Source organism: Solanum stenotomum, chromosome 3 (genome assembly GCF_019186545.1).
Source record: "Solanum stenotomum isolate F172 chromosome 3, ASM1918654v1, whole genome shotgun sequence".
NCBI lineage: Eukaryota > Viridiplantae > Streptophyta > Magnoliopsida > Solanales > Solanaceae > Solanum > Solanum stenotomum.
In genome coordinates, this window is record NC_064284.1 from 26,148,470 (window position 1) to 26,173,859 (window position 25,390).

The 25,390-nt window shown below is 33.2% G+C and overlaps 1 protein-coding gene across 1 annotated transcript in view; it reads left to right on the top strand.

Annotated features, from left to right (window-relative positions):
• Positions 1–25,390, top strand: part of LOC125859487 (protein yippee-like) — a 164,658-nt gene that overhangs the window by 33,036 nt on the left and 106,232 nt on the right. The gene's annotated exons all lie outside the window — the stretch shown is intronic.

Genomic DNA, 25,390 nt, shown 5'->3' on the forward strand with positions numbered 1-25,390 from the left:
TTACACAAATAGGTAAGCAAACAATTTTATTTTTATTAAACTACCCCAAGTAAATATAATTATTATAAACAAATAAAGGGATAAAGGAAAGGGAGACTCTGAAGGACTTTAGGATCAGCACTCGACTTTCTTTATTTCGATCGGTTTCTCGTAAGGACAGACAAAATCAAAGTTTGTCATTTAGACCGAGTCGATGTTATCATCTCCATAGGGCCTAAACTACCCCTACCCCACCACCGCATGCTTTCGTCTCTACAAGGTGCCTATCGTCCCGCTTAAGGTCCAAGAGGCATTGGACTGCTATTAGGGTGAAATTAGACAAAGATAAAATATAATAGGCCCACCTAGACACCAAGTCAAACAAGTCGGACAATCATTTAGCACCTAAGGTCTCACATTGGCCTCTAGGTTTTATTAAACATATTGGCAAACACAAATAATGTGAAGAGGTCGTATATGAGTGTGTGTGCATACAAACATACGAGCATCAAGACAACAACAATGAGTTAAGCAAGCTAAATTATTAACGGACAACTCTAAAAGCATGCAGATAATTGTTTAACTAGTTTTAGTGGTAGCAACAAACTATTACAAAATACAGATTTTAAAGGGGGCAACAATTAATGACATAATAGATTTATTTTATAAACTGATTTTAAAAGTTATCCCATATCCGAGAAATATTTTAGTAGCAGTAGCAGGTTGAATTACTTATTTTAAATTGCAGTCAATTTATTAAAAGTAGAAATTAATTAAAAGCTTATTTTAAATGGCAAAGAAGCATGCAAATAATGGTAATTAGTTGATTAAGAGTGGCAAGAAAATTATACCTAATGCAGAAAACTGAAATTATTTCAGGCAGAATTTTATTAGTATGGCAAAATTAAAGTGACAGATCATTCAAAAAATAGCGTGTTAATGCGGTAAACACTTAGACTATTTTGTGAAATTTATTTTAAGTAGCGATCAATTCAACAAGTACAANTACACCATAAGCATATTTGCATGTGACGAGATCCAAACTAAACGGATCATTTGTCAGTGGGTTAACTCTAATTTGTTGTTAATAATGTAATTAATTAAGCCCAACAATATTTTTTAACTTTTTATTGGATAAATAATGAGAATTTTTTTTTTTGCTTTCCCTGATTTGAAATTTAGGTCCTTAAAATAATCTTGAATAAGCAATTTTAAAATATAATAATGCTAACTTTAGAACATTATGTCACGACCCAAAAATGAACATGATGACACTCGTCTTATTCCACCAAGACAAGTCAGCCTAACACTCACCCATTACAATAAAATGTGGAAATTTCATAATTAACTCAAAAATACCCCCAAAATCTGATTGTCACGTGTACAAGCCTCTAAAGCATTACAATAGATTTGAAAGAAAACGTAACTCTCAAATGATGTTATCTCTAAAATAGAACAATATCATAAATAGGAGTAAGAAGGTCCACTAAGATGACAAACAACTATCTCACAAATCTCCAAGAAGCCTCAGAAAATAAGAGAATGGAAAGTATCACGAAATTCAGGCTCGTAACCTACAAAAAATTGTAGAAGCAAGGGGTGAGTACCAAACCACACGGTACTCAACAAGTACACCTCTAAACACAAGCTAAGGGAATAGAATACGGGTACTCCTTACACCCCAACCAAATCTCCACAACTACAACCTGCATAAAACCAGCCTAACCTAACAGTTCACAGTTTACATAGCACCCAACTCAACAACAATCACTTTAACAAATTACATATCCTCAACAACAAACTCAATATTCATTAATCACAACTTTCACAGAAAGGCACTCACAAATATCAACAACACACAAGATCAAGTTCATCAAATAGAGGTAATCAAACATCAAGTACTTTTTAACCCCTAATAAAACACACAATCATAAAAAATGAAGGATGATATGGGATGCAATGCAATATGACACCATGAAATGATATGCCTTAGAATACCAATTACTCTCTCAACCGTATATACATGATACTCCTCGAAAATACATCGAGAGTTCATGACCCATGGGGGACTCGCAAGGTTCATATACCTACATGGACGATCTCCACGTGTCTGTGCGGACGATCTCAACGCACTATCATAAATCAAACAAATTTTGCACGAATGATCTCCACGTGCCCAAATTATAATTTTAACATCTCACCATCCCAGCACGGACGATCTCCACATGCTCAACTTATACTCAATCTCATGTCAATGCATGTGCACAATATGATTTCAATAAAAGGGATGATGCATCTCAATCAAATCAATATGATATGTAATCACCTAAACTATCACCAGTATACGAGTTCAATAAAGAACACAATCACACATAATAAATCAAGTCAATAATATATCAGGTAATGCCCATATGCTTTGGCATTCTCGAATTACAATCCGCATTCTATAGTAATAAATTTTCCCTTTATAACACTGATACTCGTACCAATGTCCGTCACAAACAATTCTCAACACATCACACACAAACAATTAATCACATTTGCCTTTTATTACCCCTTTTTCATCATTAGAATCAATCAATGTGGACAAGTTAACCCATCACCCAGTCTCATTACCCCCACACACATATTACAAGGAAATACACGAATTTCATACACTTAACAAAGATTTAGAAATCCACTTGCCTCAAATCATCGAACAATCACTCCGACTCTTGAGCCTTCCCTTTTTGTTAGGCTTCCAAATCAATGCAATCTATTTAAATAATTAATCACAATAAGTTTTCAAAACTAACAACAACCATATTACTATAGGTCTAGCCTAGACCCAAAAACTTACGCAAATCTAAAATCAAATTCCTAAATTTTGATGCCAATTATCATGTCAATCCTCATACTTCCAAAAGCTTGTGAATATCTTGTTTCACAGTTAGGCGTATAAAGCTTTTGTCAAGGAGATCAGTAGAAGATAATTCATCTCTTATTCACTCTGTGCAATTACAACAATAACTCCTTGGGAATATTCATATACTAATATAGAAACAGAACTTATTTCCGTACTGCAACAAAAGCAAATTAACAACCTAACCTACTTGTTAATATCCTACAACTATATTATATCACCCACTTTTACCCTTTTTCCTCTTCAAAAGCCAACATTAAGTAATACTAACAACTATGCTTACACATTAATTAAAAAGAGATACTTATCACTGCCAATTATTTCCCATTCAAATCATTTTCTCCCTAAATCCAAAAAAAAATACCACAATAGGCTTACTGCAATTCAATTTGCAAATTACTTTCTTCTCCACCAACAACTAAAATGCCATACGATGCAAACATATTCCTAGAGAGAATAATTGTACTAATTAAGAAATTGTGAACAGCTATTACCTGAAGCAATTTGTTCCTCTCATTAACGCCGCATAGGATTTCTCCCTATTCTCGTTTTTTTTTTCTCGGCTGCGTGAACTGCTGCTGTTCACAACAGCCAACAACATTTGCCCTTTTATTATTTATTTATCTATTTTCCTTTTTTATTATTATTAACAACAAAATAATCTTTTATTAAATCTGAAAATCATGTCACTCATTCTTATAAGTCATAAATTATTTATAAAGCCTACTAAAAAGGGCTAATATAAAAATAATGATTAAAATTCATAAAACGACTAAGAGGGTCGTTACATTATCCACCACTAAAAATCATGTTCGTCCTCAAACATAAAGACGGAGAAGGAAGAATAATCGACATTATCAAGAGCCTGAGAAATGATCTTCTAGACTCGGTGTTCATCTCTCCTAGTGAGCTCCTTCTTAAGATCATTCCATCAAGATCAACTACTAATTACTGAACTTTCGAATCAATTTTGACAAATTTACAAATCACGAGTGATTACCAACCCACAAACTAATTCATGAACCAAATCTAAACTGAAACTCTCTCGACCATAACACACTCCCCACAATGAAACTTTTCTCCCATAACCAAAATAACATTCTGAATCGATATCGGCTACAACCAAAAGTGAATTAGACTCAACCACCATACACTCATAAGGCATAAATCATCACAAATCTTATCAAGATTCCCTTTCCACAACACAGTCTTTTCATGAGCTTAAGTTATAAAAATCTGATCTTTAGACATCGGATACTCACCAAGGGAGAATCAAACTTATCTAACCCAACGAAGGAAATGATTAAGTAAACATCCAACAAACGATACACTCCAAAATGCAGAATCTCTAACAACACTTTTAGAAAATTGTAACTCTTCATATATAGTAGCTCTTGTATAGGTTCTCATAAGCAAGGTTGTGCGTGTAAAATCACTAGTATACTTCAACTATCCAAAACAACACCAAATCTATCATAACTGAAATGACCAACTCTGCCCAAGGATGCCACCCTACCAAGAGGACAATCGCAGGATCGGTACACCCGATCCACCACTAGGAATTCACCTATAGATGTGGAAACACGTGTAGCATAATCAGTGAATCATACTCCAAATAATGTCCAGTACGAAGAATGTGGTCACATAAGAATATACGGAAGCAAGGTCGATACTCTTTTCATTGTGCCCATATAAATTCCATTCATTTGACTCCATCGCTCGATTTTTAGCCAACCATAATCAACCAGATCCCCATTACAATATTACAAATACTTGATTCATCAAACCCCGCATACTCCTCACAGTACTCCATTAAGGCCAAGACTCTTAACACTAACAAAACATCATTACCACATCGGTCATTTACCCTAATCATAACTGCACCGGTCATTTACCCTACTCTCAAACCATCACTAATATCAAAGACTTTGCAAACACATTGTTGCCTACAAATTTGGAGCTATGACTCCATCTCTTTCCATTTAAACGTCCCATGATAGACATTAGTCTCACAAAAAACCGATCATGCTAAATTTCATATATGATAATACCTTCCCATCGAGATAAAGTTGTTAAATTTCATCCCAAGTCAACTTCACACAAACTTTAACATACCATATTTCAACTACCATTCCAAACCATCGCAAAACTTATGCTAAAACTCAGAGAAATCCTTGGTCACTCAAGTAATTTGGTGTATTATAAGCTCAAAATCTATATTAAACATCAAATATTTATGTAACACATCATAACAATCTATGTAGTCCCATAAACAAAGTAGTTTCAATCCCCTTAAAATCTTCATTAACCATGTAGCACTGTAGGTCCACACTGTTGAACATTCATAAGTTACCTATCATATTTTGAACAAATTAGTCCTACATAACATCACATAATATTACACACCTCACTGTTTTTCACCTAATTCAAAACCCAATCTTCATAAAAATTGTTGATAAATCCCTAGTAAGTCTATACCGACCCAATTCACAACCATAGTCATATTAGAATTTATATATGAAAATTCATACATCCTTCAACTCAAACCAAGAGTCTATATGAGAGGTTTTGTTCCTTCACATCTCTTAAATTCTTCCCATGACGCAAACCTTAAATATCTTGAACTCTTTAATACATCAGACTCTTTTTCCTTTTGTTGACTTGCTTACCAATCTTACCCTTTGACCCACAACCCGTGATATTTCTACATTATCCTCTAAATCAAAATATTACGTGAAACCCCCCTTAGGTATAACAATCAAAGGTAACCAAATTTACTACTCAAATTATTTTTAAGTCCTTCCAAGTGTTTCATGCTCAATGTGATCGGTCATTTCATACCTTACCAATTCATACTTTGAAAAAAAAACACTATCACAAACCTAAACTCGTAACGAAAAACTTGAATTCTGATTTCAACTATGTAGCCCAACCCATTATCTATCAACATTAGCTCATACTTTTAAGATTTTTATGAGTCCATATATCTTAGCTTTTCATTAATCGCCTCTCAATCGGCCTTATCATATCCTCCGCTAAAATCCAACCACACTCATTATCAAACTCAAAACCACAAAAGAACTTATCATCACAACTCAAGCTGAATGTATGTACCCTTATTTCTCAAGTTTTATCCAGTACTTTTTAACCAAACTGATGAACCCGTAAAACTATCACAATAATCTAGGCAAAACAGATGAAATCACATGTCTCTGAATTCAATTATCCAATATTTCTGAAGATATATCTTTGTCTCTTACAATCTGAGTAAATATCCTTGTTATCGCCTCTTTCTGAAGGCTAAACTATATCCCACTAATTCTTTTTATTTGTGACTCTAATTCATTCCAATTATATTCGAGTGGTGTTTCAGCACCTCCTATAACTTTCGATGCAACCATGCTACTCATCAAATAATAGCAAACCATAACATTAGATACTCCAAAGTCGTCATTGTAACATTCGGCAATTTGAAATAACTATGGAAAAGCTTGAAATTTTCATTTTTGGAAAAATTTAAAAATATGGAAAATTGGCTAAGTGTGGAAATCAATGAGTTTTTGGCCAACTTTGAGCAGTCATAACTTCCAGCTTAGGATGAGTTAGGAGTAGTTATAGTTGTGGTTATGACGCTTGTGGAATGATCTTTCCAACGCCGCCAAGTTTGCTCAATTTTGAGTTCGTATGAGCGAGTTATGCCTTTTAGAAGTTGGGTAGTTAGCAGGGAAATTTGTCCGGAAAATTAAGGGCATTTTGGTCTTTTCCCTAACCATTTCTTTTGGAATTATATGGTGTGTTAGACTGATTTTGGATCATTTTTATCCCATTTTAAAGAGAGAAAGTTAGGGTTCTTGAGAGTGAAGAAGAGAAGAAGAAGGAGAAGAAGAGGAGAAGAAGAAGAGAAGAAGAGGAGATCAACAAGGTTCCGTCGTGGAGATCGTCGGGGGTGATCCCTATCAAGGTATGTGAGTTCTTTGTGTGGGTTGATCCTTTCCCCCACACACCAAGCTCATTTTATGATTTGAGAAAAGATTGGAATTGTTGTTGAAGTTGTTAGTTGTTGTTGATGTTGTTAGTTGTGTGGTTGAAGTTATTGTTGGTTGTGGGACATGATTTGGTTGTGTGTTTGAAGTTAAAGCTTGTATGTTAAGGGGATTTATGATCCTTAGTGGTTGGGATTGGAACCCTTGAAGTTAGGGTGGTTTAGAGTTGAAGAAAAGAGGGAGAAAAGTCGAGTTTTCTGGGCAAGGGGTCAGCGCGTCACGCCTGCCAGCACGCCCTAAAAGGGGCTCTGAGGTTTTCCCCTTGGGGCGCCACGCCTCTCAGTACGCCAGCAGTCCCTCTCTGAGGTTTCTGGTCAGGCGCTCTGCGCCTATCAGAGCGCCAAGATTGCCAAGTTTTCCTATTCCTTCCATGCTTTCTCATGCATGTTCCTAGGTGTTATACCTATGTTCCCTAGTTGTTTCCAACACCCCAAAGTGTTTCTAAACATCCCGAACTCATCTAAATACGTGTGATCATATACCTTGAATCCATAATTCAATTCAAGGCAAGTTAATAACAAGTTAAAGAGAAGTTAAAGTCAAGTCAAGCCATGTTAAGAAGTAAGTTCAAGCGAGTCTTCAAGGTTGTTCAAGAGTCTTTATTGAACGTTTTAACTTCAATTTAAGACTCAAGTTTCAAGTCAAGCAAAGAGCTTAGAGTTTCAAGCTAAGTAAAGAGTCTCAAGACTCAAGTTAAGTCAAGAGTGTAAGTTGAGTTCATTTCTCAANAACCTCTAATCCATACACGATACCAACTACTCCCATGAAGAACCACGCACGAGTCATCACTATACGTGAAAGAGAGTGAAATGAGGTGATAAGAATCAAAACCAGACCAAGTACGCACGATAAAGATCCAAGAAGTGAAGATTTTTCCTAAAAGTCACTATAGCCTCTCGAAGATAAGTACAAATGTCTCCGTACCAATCCTCGAGACTCTACTTAGACTCGACTTGAACACACGTTAGACTATGAACCTGGGGCTCTAATACCATGTTGTCACGATCCAAAAATGGACGTGATGACACTCATCTTATCCCACCAAGACAAGTCAGCCTAACACTCACCCATTACAATAAAATGTGGAAATTTCATAATTAACTCAAAAATACCCCCAAAATCTAGTTGTCACGTGTACAAGCCTCTAAAGCATTACAATAGATTTGAAAGAAAATGTAAGTGTCAAATGATGTTGTCTCTAAAATAGAATAATATCATAAATATGAGTAAGAACGTCCACTGAGATGACAAACAACTACCTCACAAATCTCCAAGCAGCCTAAAAAAATAAGAGAATGGAAAGTATCACGAAATCCAGGCTCATAACCTACAAAAAATCGTAGAAGCAAGGGGAGAGTATCAAACCACGCGGTACTCAGCAAGTACACCTCTAAACACAAGCTAAGGGAATAGAATACGAGTATTCCTTACACCCCAACCAAACCTTCACAACTACAACTTGCATAAAACCAGTTCAACCTAACAGTTCACAGTTTACATAACACCCGGCTCAACAACAATCACTTTAACAAATTACATATCCTCAACAACAAACTCAATATTCATCAATCACAACTTTCATATAAAGGCACTCACAAATATCATCAACACACAAGATCAAGTTCATCAAATAGAGGTAATCAAACATCAAGTACTTTCTAACCACCAATAAAACACATAATCATCAAGAATGAAGGATGTCATGGGATGCAATGCAATATGACACAATGAAATGATATGCCTCAGAATACCAATTACTCTTTCAACCGTATATACATAATACTCCTCGGAAATACATCGAGAGTTCATGAACCACGGGGGACTCGCGAGGTCCATATACCGACATAGACGATCTCCACGTGTCTGTGCGAACGATCTCAATGCACTATCATAAATCAAACGAATTTCACACGAACGATATCCACGTGCCCAAATTATAATTTTAACATCTCACCATCCCCAACACGGATGATCTCCACGTGCCCAACTTATACTCAATCTCATGTCAATGCATGTGCACAATATGATTTCAATAAAAGGGATGATGCATCTTGTAATGACCCGAAAAGTCATTTTTATAAAATTATCGTTTTACCCATCTCGATAGTTGCCCCGAGTTACTTTTGATCAGTTTGCGAAGTTGGTTGGGAATTTTGAACTTTTTTTTAACTACAGTTATTTAGTTGACGAATATTTATTAAATAATTAATTTTATAAGTTGGTGGTTAATGGATCAAGTCCATATATAATATAATTTAAGTTAATGGCCCATTTATGAAAATAAGCTGATAGGATTTGTCACTTTTAATACCTAATTATTTTATTTAAGAAACGGAAAGGANTATAAAATTATCGTTTTACCCATCTCGATAGTTGCCCCGAGTTACTTTTGATCAGTTTGCGAAGTTGGTTGGGAATTTTGAAATTTTTTTTTAACTACAGTTATTTAGTTGACAAATATTTATTAAATAATTAATTTTATAAGTTGGTGGTTAATGGATCAAGTCCATATATAATATAATTTAAGTTAATGGCCCATTTATTAAAATAAGCTGATAGGATTTGTCACTTTTAATACCTAATTATTTTATTTAAGAAACGGAAAGGAAAAGAAAGAAACAGAGAGTATAAACCTAAACTCATTCGTACGAGGACACAAAGCCGCCGACGAGAACAGTTGTCCAGGTAATAGTTTTAACCATGATTTTACTGCAATTGGTTATCTCTTTCCTAATTAATAAGTAGTTATACTATTAGTATTGTTAAGATGCTGTCTAGGAAAGAGAATCAAAGAAGTGAATTTGAAAAAGAAAAGAATTAGAAATTTGAAATACAATATAAGTTTATGGTTAGTGCATGCAATCATTGGACAGTAATTAGGGGTAATCATTGGGGGAGTTAAATGAGGCTTAGAGGTTATCTATTAATGGATGTACATATTAGTTACTGCATGCACATTTTATTATGTCGTTGGAAGTTAAAATATGGTACCACATTATTAAAGTTTGGGAAAAAGGACAAATATACCCCCCAAACTATCGTAAATGGTATATAAATGCCCTTCGTTATACTTTTAGGATGTTGATGCCCTTACCGTCCAAATTTTGGGGCGTATATACCCTTTCTACTAACGGCGGGACACGTGTCACAATCTAAAGTATTTACCCAATTTTTATTAAATTTTTACCCATAATCAAAATATCCACCCAAATTAATTTAAAACCCACCCAAATAACATAATATCCATCCCAAACCCAAAACCCTCAAAACACTTCTCCATCTTCTCTGTTTCTCATCCTCCAAATTTTGGCCAAGTTTTTCGTTTTTCAAGCAGTTGTTCACGAAAAATATTTCTCCAAATCCCAAACGAGCTCAACCCTCCACGTTGTAATAAATTAATTAGATTTGCACTGATGCATTTCTTTGAGCTACTTTTAAGCTAGGCTTTTCTACAAACAGGTAGTGAGCAGATCCACAAGACGAAGAAGAGGCAAAGGAAGAATCTTTTAGGGAAATCCGACACCAGCCATGGAGTAAATGGGCAGCGAAAATTTGTGATCTAAGAAAAGGAATTAGGATTTGATTAGGTACTTCCAACACTATTGAAGAACATGTGAGATTCTATGACATGGAAGCTCATATAAAATCAGGAGAAAGAAAGTTAAAGTTAGTTTCCCCCATGAAGACGACCACTAATACAGTTGTTCAGAGGCTTTGCTTACGAATTTTATGATAGTACTTCTTACAATCACTAATCAAATAACTGTTACCCTTTCTACTAGATCGAAATCACTAGACCTATCATGGAATTTACACGCTCTGTAACTGTTTCTCCAACTTTTGCTTCACAAACTTCTGAAGCAAGTTCTTCCTTTGCATCAATCACAGTAAGCTTAGAAAGGTGAGTAGTCAAAGAAGATTCAGCAAGAAATCTAGATATTTCCTTGTGTCCATTGGCAGATGCCAAATCAACAGGGGTTCTACCTAAAGGAAATTCAGCAGATGGGTCTGTCAAAGCTCAAGGAGTTGCATCTAAAGAGACGAGACTAACAATGAGGATACACGAAGAATTTGAGGGTTTTGGGTTATATTTGGGCTGGGTATTATGTTATTTGGGTGGGTTTTAAATTAAAATGGGTGGATCTTTCGATTATGGATAAAAATTTAATAAAAATTAGGTAAATATTTTGGATTGTGACACGTGTCCCACCGTTAGTAGAAAGGGTATATACGCCCCAAAATTTGGACGGTAAGGGCATTAACATCCTAAAAGTATAACGAAGGACATTTACATACCATTTACGATAGTTTGGGGGTATATTTATCCTTTTTCCCTTAAATAAAAAATGGAAAAAAGACGAGTTTATTTTAATTTTTTGACCAAATTCTGGCCAAAAATTTTCTGGCCATTTAGCATTTCCCTAATATATGTACATAAAGTTCACACATAAATTAAATAAATTTACAACCATGTATAATTAGTATATTATATATATTTACTAGGAATAGTAAATAGTAAATCTAACCGGCTAAATTTATGTAAAGATCCTAACAAATAGTTGGATATCTCTACACGGTGGACTTTAAGATGCTTGAATTAGAGGAGAATTTCGGCTCTATGTAGCGTCCGTTTTTACAAAATACAACTATAAAGAGGATTCGGTTCTCCTCCATTATTTCTTTCATCTATTTTGTCAAGTGCACGTCTAGATTAGAGACATGTGTCATATTTAAAGTTTAAAGGNCTGGGCAAGGGGTCAGCGCGTCACGCCTGCCAGCACGCCCTAAAAGGGGCTCTGAGGTTTTCCCCTTGGGGCGCCACGCCTCTCAGTACGCCAGCAGTCCCTCTCTGAGGTTTCTGGTCAGGCGCTCTGCGCCTATCAGAGCGCCAAGATTGCCAAGTTTTCCTATTCCTTCCATGCTTTCTCATGCATGTTCCTAGGTGTTATACCTATGTTCCCTAGTTGTTTCCAACACCCCAAAGTGTTTCTAAACATCCCGAACTCATCTAAATACGTGTGATCATATACCTTGAATCCATAATTCAATTCAAGGCAAGTTAATAACAAGTTAAAGAGAAGTTAAAGTCAAGTCAAGCCATGTTAAGAAGTAAGTTCAAGCGAGTCTTCAAGGTTGTTCAAGAGTCTTTATTGAACGTTTTAACTTCAATTTAAGACTCAAGTTTCAAGTCAAGCAAAGAGCTTAGAGTTTCAAGCTAAGTAAAGAGTCTCAAGACTCAAGTTAAGTCAAGAGTGTAAGTTGAGTTCATTTCTCAAAAGCTATTAGGGAACTATGTATTCCCAAAGAAGTTTCTAAATGGTTTTTACATTTGAGTAAGAAAGGAACTATGATTCCAAAAGAGCCTTAGGGCTAGTTTTCAAGAAAAAGGAACATCGTTTCCAAGTGAGCCTTTGGGATAGATTTTGAGTAATTATCTCATTTAAAAGAAAGATGTGTTTAAAACACTTATGAGCTAAAAGCATTTTTGGAGTAGTATCGAGCACCGATTTGGGGACGCGAGTTCATATTAAACTCAACTCTCCATGAGAACTATATAGCCAACATGGGAGTTAACGGGTCATACTTTTTAGATGAACTCGTAAAGTTAAGCTAATGGATCCACTTAGTAAAGTTAGCTTACTATATCAAGACCAGGTATAAGATGGTCCTAAGGCAACGTGAGGTAAAACGTTGTATCATTAGCTTCCTATATCACGACAAGGTATAGGATGGTCCTCGGGCAACGTGAGGTAAAACGTTGTATCACCACTTATATTCATAGTGGTGGTTTGTCGGTTAGAGAAGCTCCCACAGTAGAAAGAGCATGGTTCCTCGAGGGTTCTGCTTAGTAAGGATGGGGGTATGGGACTTCCTTCATACATTGCACAAGTAGACCTTGAGAGGAAACATGGTATTTTCATGATATTATAAATATGATTTTTACGTCATGTTTTTAAGAGTTTTACAAGCTTTATATATTGCATGTGTCTTATTGCTTTATATATTGAGTTCAGTTATTCATGAGTTGAACAGAGCCAAGGTAAGTGTTCGTTTGTACTCCTTTCAAGCTTAAGTTGTGGTTTAGCTTTCCAGCTCGCATACTCGTACATTCAATGTACTGATGCCAGTTGACCTGCATCTTATGACGATGCAGATACAGGTACCCTGGATCAGCATCTTTCACGTCGTTGATCCAGCTGAGCACTCCAGAGTCAGTGGTGAGCCTCCTTGCTTTCCGGAGGACTCAATTATTTGTGTTCTTAGTTTTCTTTTATTATGGTGTTGCGGGGTCTGTCCCAACATCCATCCCAGTATTTAGAGGCTTCATAGACAGTCAGTCAGTTAGTTTTGAGTCTCTTATCTATATATATATATGTAAATATTCTATTTTGAGACTCGAGGTGCCTTGTTGGCCAGATTTATATCAGTTAAGTTGTCTTATGACTTTGCTTTGCATGAAGTTATTCTGTTTAGTTAGGTTTCCGCTGAGTTAAGAAAGTCAGGCCAATGGTTCGCTTGGGGCCAACAATGGTCTCCGAGTGCCGGTCCCGCCCAGGGTGTAGGCTCGGGGCGTGACAGTCATTACCATACAAAATCCATTTAACCAACAATCTTTATCATATAGTTGGATCCTAATCACTATCCATCACGAACTCTTATTACCATTATGCTTAGTTAGCCCTTTCATCATCACGAAGTCAACCTTGTCATCGACATGACACCTCAAACCCAGCTATACCAATTCAAAATCCAAAGGACTAACCCAATTTATACGCATTTTCTTACAAAAATCCTCAATTACTTTCACATAAGTATACTCGTTGGAAATTTTATTTATCCATAAGGTTGTCATTCTGGTATCTATCCATTCCCTTGGACCTTAATGAAATCACCGGTTCTCATTTAGAACCCTCGGGATACACTTCTCAACTTAACGCATTAATATCGTATCAACGATCCACCACTAAAATCTTCCTTACGCACACGTTTAACCCCAACCATCTACAGTAACAACCTAGTTTGTTTCTCAAATGTGAATACAACATCGAATCTCATTATACGAGCATGTGATACAACTGATAACTCTTTAAGTAGTTAGTAACCGCACTTGATATCAACATATCCATTTTCATTTACCACATTGTGAAGACTATTAAATCCACTACTATAACACATCATACCTATCGAGAAGATTGTACCCAAATAGTCTATACATTTTAAGTAACTAACATACACTACCAAATTTGTTCGATCTCTCGTCCAAATTGATATGCATCCATTCGTAGATCAGGTCAATAACAGGAGTAAGACATTTTGTAACTCTAAACAAGTAAGAATCGGTACCATTATAGTAGTCGTATTATGACCCTTTTTTGAAATACACTCAATCTATGAAAGATTCTAACCTCGATTGGTTCAACATCATATGCTAAGCAACCCATATATGTTATGAGAACTATACCAACTATATGTTCCAAGGTTACACTATTCATTATTTAGCCATCCTTTTAATCATTCCACTTCCAATTGTCAAACCACTCTAGATATTGCCTATACCACACAAGTACTGATCCCACTACTAGATGACTAGCCAAAAAAAATAAATATTAGACGCTCATGAAGTCCCTTAAACCACTATTCAACCTAATCATCCAAATATCCTCAAAATATTTTGTCAAGTCACCACCTAACTCAATCTATTCGAATCGTTTAACATTCTATATTTGACCACATATCCTTTTCATAAGTCTATCACTTCTAAAACCAAATCTAACCTCTAATCCATACACGATACCAACTACTCCCATGAAGAACCACGCACGAGTCATCACTATACGTGAAAGAGAGTGAAATGAGGTGATAAGAATCAAAACCAGACCAAGTACGCACGATAAAGATCCAAGAAGTGAAGATTTTTCCTAAAAGTCACTATAGCCTCTCGAAGATAAGTACAGATGTCTTTGTACCAATCCTCGAGACTCTACTTAGACACGACTTGAACACACGTAAGACTATGAACCTGGGGCTCTAATACCATGTTGTCACGATCCAAAAATGGATGTGATGACACTCATCTTATCCCACCAAGACAAGTCAGCCTAACACTCACCCATTACAATAAAATGTGGAAATTTCATAATTAACTCAAAAATACCCTCAAAATCTGGTTGTCACGTGTACAAGCCTCTAAAACATTACAATAGATTTGAAAGAAAATGTAAGTGTCAAATGATGTTGTCTCTAAAATAGAATAATATCATAAATATGAGTAAGAACGTCTACTGAGATGACAAACAACTACCTCACAAATCTCCAAGAAGCCTTAGAAAATAAGAGAATGGAAAGTATCACGAAATCCAGGTTCGTAACCTACAAAAAATCATAGAAGCAAGGGGTGAGTACCAAACCACAAGGTACTCAGCAAGTAAACCTCTAAACACAAGCTAAGGGAATAGAATACGGGTACTCCTTACACCCCAACCAAACCTTCACAACTACAACCTGCATAAAACCAGTCCAACCTAACAATTCAAAGTTTACATAGCACCCAGCTCAACAACAATCACTTTAACAAATTACATATCCTCAACAACAAACTCAATATTCATCAATCACAACTTTCATAGAAAGGCACTCACAAATATAATCAACACACAAGATCAAGTTCATCAAATAGAGGTAATCAAACATCAAGTACTTTCTAACCACCAATAAAACACATAATCATCAAGAATGAAGGATGTCATGGGATGCAATGCAATATGACACAATGAAATGATATGCCTCAGAATACCAATTACTCTTTCAACCGTATATACATAATACTCCTCGGAAATACATCGAGAGTTCATGAACCACGGGGGACTCGCGAGGTCCATATACCGACATAGACGATCTCCACGTGTCTGTGCGAACGATCTCAATGCACTATCATAAATCAAACGAATTTCACACGAACGATATCCACGTGCCCAAATTATAATTTTAACATCTCACCATCCCCAACACGGATGATCTCCACGTGCCCAACTTATACTCAATCTCATGTCAATGCATGTGCACAATATGATTTCAATAAAAGGGATGATGCATCTTGTAATGACCCGAAAAGTCATTTTTATAAAATTATCGTTTTACCCATCTCGATAGTTGCCCCGAGTTACTTTTGATCAGTTTGCGAAGTTGGTTGGGAATTTTGAACTTTTTTTTAACTACAGTTATTTAGTTGACGAATATTTATTAAATAATTAATTTTATAAGTTGGTGGTTAATGGATCAAGTCCATATATAATATAATTTAAGTTAATGGCCCATTTATGAAAATAAGCTGATAGGATTTGTCACTTTTAATACCTAATTATTTTATTTAAGAAACGGAAAGGAAAAGAAAGAAACAGAGAGTATAAACCTAAACTCATTCGTATGAGGACATAGAGTCGCCGACGAGAACAGTTGTCCAGGTAATAGTTTTAACCATGATTTCACTGCAATTGGTTATCCCTTTCCTAATTAATTAATAGTTATACTATTAGTATTGTTAAGATGTTGTCTGGGAAAGAGAATCAAAGAAGTGAATTTGAAAAAGAAAAGAATTAGAAATTTGAAATACAATACAAGTTTATGGTTAGTGCATGCAATCATTGGACAGTAATTAGGGGTAATCATTGGGGGAGTTAAATGAGGCTTAGAGGTTATCTATTAATGGACGTACATATTAGTTACTACATGCACATTTTATTCTGTCGTTGGAAGTTAAAATATGGTACCACATTATTAAAGTTTTGATATGTTGACAGACCTAATTAAATAGTAGGTGTAGTATATTATATAAATATTATTAAATTGATGATATTTGGAGAAATTGAAACTTATCCTAAACTTGAAATTTGGAAAATATGAGAGTTGACATGTTAGCAAGATAAGGAAATTGATTATAAGTTTGAGTGAGTTTTTGAGTCTAGGCTAGACCTATAGTAATATGAGTGTTGTTAGTTTCAAAACCTTATTGTGATTATTTACTTGAATAGATTATATTGCTTTGGAAGCTCAGCGAAAAGGGAAGACTCTAGTCCCGGAGTGATTGTTCAACTGTTTGAGGCAAATGGATTTCTAAACCCTTGTTAAGTGTATGGAATTCGTGTATTTCCTTGTGATATGTTTTTGGGGTAATGAGACTTGGTGATAGGTTGACTTGTACATATTGATTATTTTCTAATGATGAAAAAGGGGTAATAAAAGGCAATGTGTTTAATTGTTGATGTGTGATGTTTGAGACTGGGTTGAAAGGCTTGTTGAATCATTGTTGATGTTGTATCACGGTTGTATTGTTGTGAATTGTGTATTGTTATGGAAATGGTCATCTCCTCATTATTTATGTGAACATGTCATTTGCATTGGTTCTGAGACATGGTTGTGATAAGTGTTATGTGATAAGAGGATGTACCATTTCGAGGGACGTATCGCGCGCCGCGATGGATGCATGGATAGATATGTCCCCCATGGGCCCCGAACTGAGAGACAGCGGGTGTGTATCACTAGGTCAGACATGCATCACTATACTTGATATTGCATTCCATTGCATTGCTCATATTTATCATTAGTGAATTTGATATTGTGTTTTGCTGATCTTGTGAGTGCTTTTCTGTGGAACTTTGATTGGTGAATATTGAGCTTGTTGTTGAGGAAATGTAATTGTTAGAATGTTGATGTTGAGATATGTGCTATGTGAATTGTGAAATGTTAGGTTGGGCTGGTTTCAAGAAGGTTGTAATCGTGGAGATTGTAATTGATGAATATTGAGCTTGTTGTTGAGAATATGTGATTGTTAGAATGTTGCTATTGAGATATGTGCTATGTGAATTGTGAACTGTTAGGTTGGGCTGATTTTATGCATGTTGTAGTTGTGGAGGTTCAGTTGGGGTGTAAGGAGTACCCGTATTCTATCCCCTTAGCTTGTGTTTAGAGGTTTACTTGCTGAGTACCGCGTGGTTTGGTACTCACCCCTTGCTACTACATTTTTTTTGTAGGTTACTAGCCCGGACCTTTGTGATATATTTTCTTCTTTTCCGAGGCTTTTTGGAGATTTGTAAGGTAGTTGTTTGTCAACTCAGCAGACCTTCTTACCCTTGTTTATGATCTTGTTCTACTTTAGAAACAATGTTATATGAGACTTGTATTTTTCTTTTGATTCAATTGTAATACTTTAGAGGCTTGTACACGTGACAATCAAATTTTGAGGGTATTTTTGAGTTTATTATAAAAAATTTCGCATTCAATCAATTATCAATATGATATGTAATCACCTCAACTATCACCAGTATACGAATTCAAGAAAGAACACAATCATACATAATAAATCAAGTCAATAATATATCAGCTAATGCCCATATGCTTTGGCATTCTCGGATTACAATCTGCATTCTATAGTAATAAACTTTCCCTATATAACACTGGTACTCGTACCAATGTCCGTCACAAACAATTCTCAACACATCACACACAAACAATTAATCACATTTTCCTTTTAGTTATTACCCCTTTTTCATCATTAGAATTAATCAATGTGGACAAGTTAACCCATCACCCAGTCTCATTACCACCAAACACATATTACAAGGAAATACACAAATTCCATACACTTAACAAGGGTTTAGAAATCAATTTGCCTCAAATCATCGAACAATCACTCCGACTCTTGAGCCTTCCCTTTTCGTTAGGCTTCCAAATCAATGCATCTATTCAAATAATTAATCACAATAAGTTTTCAAAACAAACAACAACCATATTACTATAGGTCTAGCCTAGACCCAAAAACTTGCACAAACCTAAAATCAAGTTCCTAAATTTTGATGTCAATTATCATGTGAATCCTCGTACTTCCAAAAGCTTGTGAATATCTTGTTTCACAGTTAGGCGTATAAAGCTTTTGCCAAGGAGATCAGTAGAAGATAATTCATCTCTTATTCGCTATGTGCAATTACAACAATAACTCCTTGGGAATATACATATACAGAAGCAGAAATTATTTCTGTACTGCAACAAAAGCAAATTGACAACCTAACCTACTTGTTAATATCCTACAACTATATTCCATCACCCACTTTGACCCTTTTTCCTCTTCAAAAGCCAACATAAGTAATACTAACAACTATGCTTACACATTAATTAAAAAGAGATACTTATCACTGTCAATTATTTTCCATTTAAATCATTTTCTCCCTAAATCCAAAAAAATACCACAATAGGCTTACTGCAATTCAATTTGCAAATTACTTTCTTCTCCACCAACGACTAAAATGCCATACGATGCAAACATATTCCTAGAGAGAATAATTGTACTAATTAAGAAATTGTGAATAGCTATTACCTGAAGCAATTTGATCCTCTCATTAACGCTGCATAGGGTTTCTCCCTATTCTCGTTATTTTTTTTTCTCGGCTGCGTGAACTGCTGCTGTTCACAACAGCAAGCAACATTTGCCCTTTTATTATTTATTTATCTATTTTTCTTTTTTATTATTATTAGCAACAAAATAATCTTTTATTAAATCTGAAAATCATGTCACTCATTCTTATAAGTCATAAATTATTTATAAAAGCTACTGAAAAGGGCTAATATAAAAATAATGATTAAAATTCATAAAACGATCAAGAGGTCGTTACACTTTAATTTCTTAATTTTAATCTAATACATAGATGTTTTTGTTTAACATATTTGTGAGTAGATATTCAAAATATATAGAGAGCAAAAGAAGTTGTACTTCTCTGTCCCTTTCTAGCTCCATCCGTAGTTGTCTTTCTCCGCTTAGTCAAGTAGTCTAAGCAGAGGTAGAGTTAGGTGGGAGTTCGTGGGTTCAGACGAACTCATTAACTTTTTCGTAGGCTCTATTAGGGGTGTTCACTGTTTGGATAAAAATCCGATCCAAACCGCAAAACCAAACCAAATCAATAAAATAAAACCGATTTTATTTGGGTTTGGTTTGGTTTGGTTTGGTTTTAGATTTTTGAAAATCGATAGTATTTGGTTTGGTTATGGTTTTATTCGAAAAAAATGAACAAATAACCAAACCGAACCGATAAATTATATACATATATTTTATTAATATACATACTTAATATATTGTTTTTATAAACAATTTTAAAGATTTTATATATGATTTCATTAAAATTTCCTTATACTTTACTTATTGAAAGCAAGAATGTCCAAGGTGAAAACATCTATCTTATTAATTTCATGTATGAGTGTATATGACAATTCTTTGTGGGACTGAAAATGTTATTATGTCTTTCCTTCTAGTCCAATATAGTAAATTTTAAAGCTTTATTGATAGTAAATTCAGTGATCGAAAGTTCAGTAATTTAAGTCATTCTAACTATTTTTTTGTTTTGAATGAATTGTTGTCGTTTTTTTCACATTTTGAATAAATTGTTTCTTTTATTTTTGTGTATGGTTACTAACCGAATAACCGAACCAAACCAAGACGAAATCGATAACCACCAAACCGATAAATGTATATTATATTTGGTTTGGTTTTATTTTGATAATTTTAAAATAGATTAAATTGATTTGATTTTGATTTTGACCAATAACCGTTCCAAACTGACCCGTGAACACTCCTAGGCTCTATATTTGAATTAGAAAATTAAATAAATAAATATGTGTATTAACTTGTGAACCTTACTTAGTGGTAAGAAAGGGGCAATGAAAATGCATTTCACACTAGTATTATGAATTCAAAAGGAAACATATTTTGCAATATTTTTTCTTATGTCCTAAAATTTAGAACCCCAAACTTTTCATCCTGACTCTTCCCTCGCGATAAAAAGATTTCTTTTATGAAACACATGGGCAACTTAATTTGATGGTTTATCTCCCGCTTGAGTGGTAGGCACATGGACAACTCATGATCTCCCATGATGTGAGTTTTTATTCTCCCCCTAAATTTGTTTGATGCTTACGTATAGAATTATCAAGAATATACTTATAGATTTCGACAAAATTCAGTAACTTAATTTTCTCAAGATGATTTGATTTTTTTTATATTTGGAAAAGGGCCAAACATAGCTCTGAACTAAAGAAAAATGTCTAAAAATATCATTTATCTATCTTTGATCTAAAAATATTCTTCTATTCACCTTTTTGGCTCACTTATACTCAGTGGCGGAGCCAGAATTTTCAATAAGGGATTCAAAATCTAAAAAAAAAAATAGACACACGAAATAGTCGAAAGGGGTTTGACATCTACTATATATACCTAGAAAATTATTTTAACCATGTATAAATGATATAATATTCCGCTGAAGGGGATTCAGATGAACCCGCTAACTATAAGGTGGCTCCTTCATTGCTTATACTCTTGAAACTAACAACTTTCTCTTTATTTTTTATTTTTTAAAAATACTTATTATGTGTCATTTTCTTATTGAATGAAATAAAAATCCATCTCTATTAATTTTTTACCATAATTTATCCAAATCAAAACAATATACCTCTTCAAAACCTAAAAAAAAAAATATTTTTTAAATCTAGTAATTTCTATTTTCTATAGCTTTTTTTAAAAAAAACGTTTTAGATAATTAATTTATTTTAAAAAAATATTAGATTGGGACATATTATTTTATCATAAATCTTAAACCGTCTATCTTCCTTTTGTTTTTTTTTTTAAAGAAAAATGATCATTTGATTTTTTTTTACTAATAATATCTGTAACAANNTTTTAGATAATTAATTTATTTTAAAAAAATATTAGATTGGGACATATTATTTTATCATAAATCTTAAACCGTCTATCTTCCTTTTGTTTTTTTTTTTAAAGAAAAATGATCATTTGATTTTTTTTTACTAATAATATCTGTAACAAGTAACAGCACATTGAAAAGAAGAAAAAGAATACAGATGACGTAGCCCGTAGAGAAAATAAAAATAAGAAAAGAGAGAAAAAACTATAATATATTATGGATAAGATAATATTATTATGATCATGACATTATTAATTTGTTTATGAAATATTAATTATTTATATCATATTTAAAATTTTAATTTAATTAATTAAATCTTAGCTGTTAATTTTTTCGTATGCCACATGTCTTCAATCCAAGTAAGAATTTGAAGAAGTTATATTCTTTTTGGCTTGGATAAATTATGGGGAAAAATCTAGTTGAGATGGAAATTTTATTGCATCCAATAAGAGAATGACACATAATAAATATTTTTAAAAAAAACAAAATAAAGAGAGGTTGTTAGTTTCAAGGGTATAAATGAGCAAAAAAGTGAATGAAAGGATATTTTTAGACCAAAAAGATGAGTAAAAAGATATTTTTTGACCAAAAGATGAATGAATCATATTTTTAGACATTTTCCTATAATTCAATAGTATTTTTGACGCTTTTTCATTTTATATTTTAAGACTATTTGTTTAGAATTTAAAATTTTAGCTTAGAGGACAATAATGTTTCATGTGATTAGACCCCCTCCCTTGTAAAAGCCAAAAGACAACAAAGGCTGTTTTAAATAGGATTTTTATACACTTACTAAATTTGGCTTTGACAATTAATTGACACCTAAATATAGAATTCTTAAATTTCTAAAGATGTATGGTTTCTAATAATACACTTCCCAAATTTAGCTTTGATACTTAAAATAAGTTTTTATTAGGGATAATAAAATTAACTTATGAAAATATGAATCGTTTTATTAGTTTAAGCCTAAGCTCAATTCATTTTATTATACATAACTTATATTATTGATTACGACAAAAAAATTCTTATTTCCTGCCTTGCAAAATTAGGTCATAATTAAGAATACTTTAGTTCATTAATTTTTATTAAATGAGAAGGGAGGCAAGAATTAAAGATTATCCCAAAATAAGACAATCCGTCCAAAAACTTGAATAACTTTTGGACGGATCAATCAACTCATTTCAGCTCAAGTAATTTTTGGATCAAATCCAACCCAACACGCCCATTTGATATACTTTCCAAACTTAGCTTCGATGCCTAAAATAAAATCTATATATTCATCATATATATTTATACCTTATATCCACTTTACCGTTTAACTTTTACACTAATTATAAAGGTAATATAATGAATTGATTTGAATTTAAACGACTTGAACAAAATTAAGTTAATAAATGAATTGAATGGGTCATTAATTCATCCAAATATTACTTGAGGTCGCGATGACTTAATAATGAAATTCATCCATATCACAACTCAATTCGTCCAATTCTTACATAAATTTTATTTTTTTTGTTTATTTCTTATAATTTTATTTGATTTTTTTAAAATTGTGCTTATATATAATATATCAAATAAGAAGAGTTTCTTATAAAAGAATTGATCGTATTTCTCATGAAATATGTATTATAGTCAGTGGTGAATTTAAGTGTAAAAAATGGGTCATCGAAATCTGTGATCATTCAACAAAACTCGATATATTATTTGTACAATTCTTAAAATATAATAAATATTAAATAAAGGAACCCATGATTACAAATGATTGCATGGTTCTAGAGTTGGTTTTAGATTGTGAGGAGGACCTCTTTTTAAAAATTAATTTAAAAGCACCATTGTTTGTTATTTTTTAAAACAAAATAATTCAAAAGCTTGATAAAAGTGTACTTTTTAAATTTCTTGAGATGTAAACTTGTATTTTTTTAATAAATTGTTTCTTTTAATAATTCTTTTTCAATCAATAATTCATGTAAACAATGCATTTAATTTTTCTTGACATAGTATTCGAAATATATATATCAAACTTCTAATAATTTTTTCTTTTAGTATTATTTTTTCCCCCGCAAATCGTATTTAATGGTTTTCTTATGAAAAACCTGCAATCTATTATTGCTAAAATAAATGAGGCCCTCAAATTTGGGAGCCTAAAGTGGTTGCCTTTTTCTTATAGGGGCAGAGTCGCCTCTGACAATGGTGCACCCGTCTTTTTGAAATTTTGAATTCGCCTTTGATTATAGTCTAAATCAACCCAACTTTTAAATAGTCTAAAATGGATAAGTTATAATGAGTTGAATCGACATGTCTAAACTTGATCAGTTTAATGGATCATTTTTAAATGAGTTAAATTTATTAGTTTAAAACATCAAATTAAAAAAAGAAGTCAAAGTAGATTATTCCACGCACACTAAATTAGTGAACAAGAAAGAAAGCTTAGAAAGTAGCAAAGCATCTAGGAAATTTGACTTCATATTTTTAACATTTTAAAATTTTGTATTCTTTTTTTCTTTGTTTTTGGTTAAAGTAGTTACGTATTCGATTATAATTAAGTTCAATTAGCCTCGTGTAAATGAATTACATATTCAAATACTTAGTGTATATTCTTTGGTTCATGAATGAAACTTTGAGGATATGAATCTAGTCAAGCATTAATGATAAAAAAACATGTTTGAATTGTTGTCTAGTTGTTTGTTTTACGTTAGTTGTTCTTTTTTCTATCTACTTGATTTATCATTATATATGTATTAAAATATATTTAGTTGAGTATGTAGATTGTGCATGATAGTTCAGTTAGCTAGAAAAATGTAACAAATGTGTTATAGGGGTGAGGGTGGAGGCGAATGAGGTGCATATGTGAGTTGGGGTGGGCGGAGGGGGATAAGTCGTTTAACGTCCATTAATGAGTGGTGAATTCAGAATTTATAAGAATCAATGAATTATTTTACATATAGATAGATATAAAATTTTCATTCTTCATGGAGAAATAAAAGGTTGGAGTTAAATATTTAGACCTTTAAATTTACAATAAAGAACAAGAATAAGTAAAATAATAAATTTTGAGACATTCAAGTTTTTTAAATAATAAAAATGAATGGAGAGCATAGAAATAATAAAAAAAACAGGATCTGTCTTTTTTTTTTTTTGAAAAAAGAGTATTGCATATAATGTTCATAGTTTTTTTTTAAAAGAATTATACAAATACTTAAGTTTGTTGTCAACTTTTTTAAATCATTGCTCGGATAACTTTTTTTTTCTTTTTGTAAGCTATCAAAATTTCTTTTTTTTTTTAAATGGTTCTAATCGTAGTGTCGTATTTAGGAATGCACTTCAACATGCAAATAAGCAATAACATCGAGTACATAATGTTCGTTTTAAAATGTTGCAAAAAGATTTCATGATAAAAATTCACACAAACTAATCATAATTTAACCTAATAAATTATCTATGTACTATTACAGTCATATAAAAGAAAAAAAAATCTTTATCAAGTTTCTCTTTCTCAACCTTCTGATTTGTCTTATTTATCATTTTATTATCTTCCCATTACGTTTTTAAAATATAACTTTAAGAAAAAAGTGAATATAAAAAGGTATAATTAAGGGAATTTTAAAATATATTTTAAGTTCTTCAATAAAGTACATAAATGAAATATAGAGAAGAAGAAAGAAAAACTAAACGATCAAAGTACTACAGTAATAATTTTATTGTAACACTCTACATCTTCTTCTTCCGAA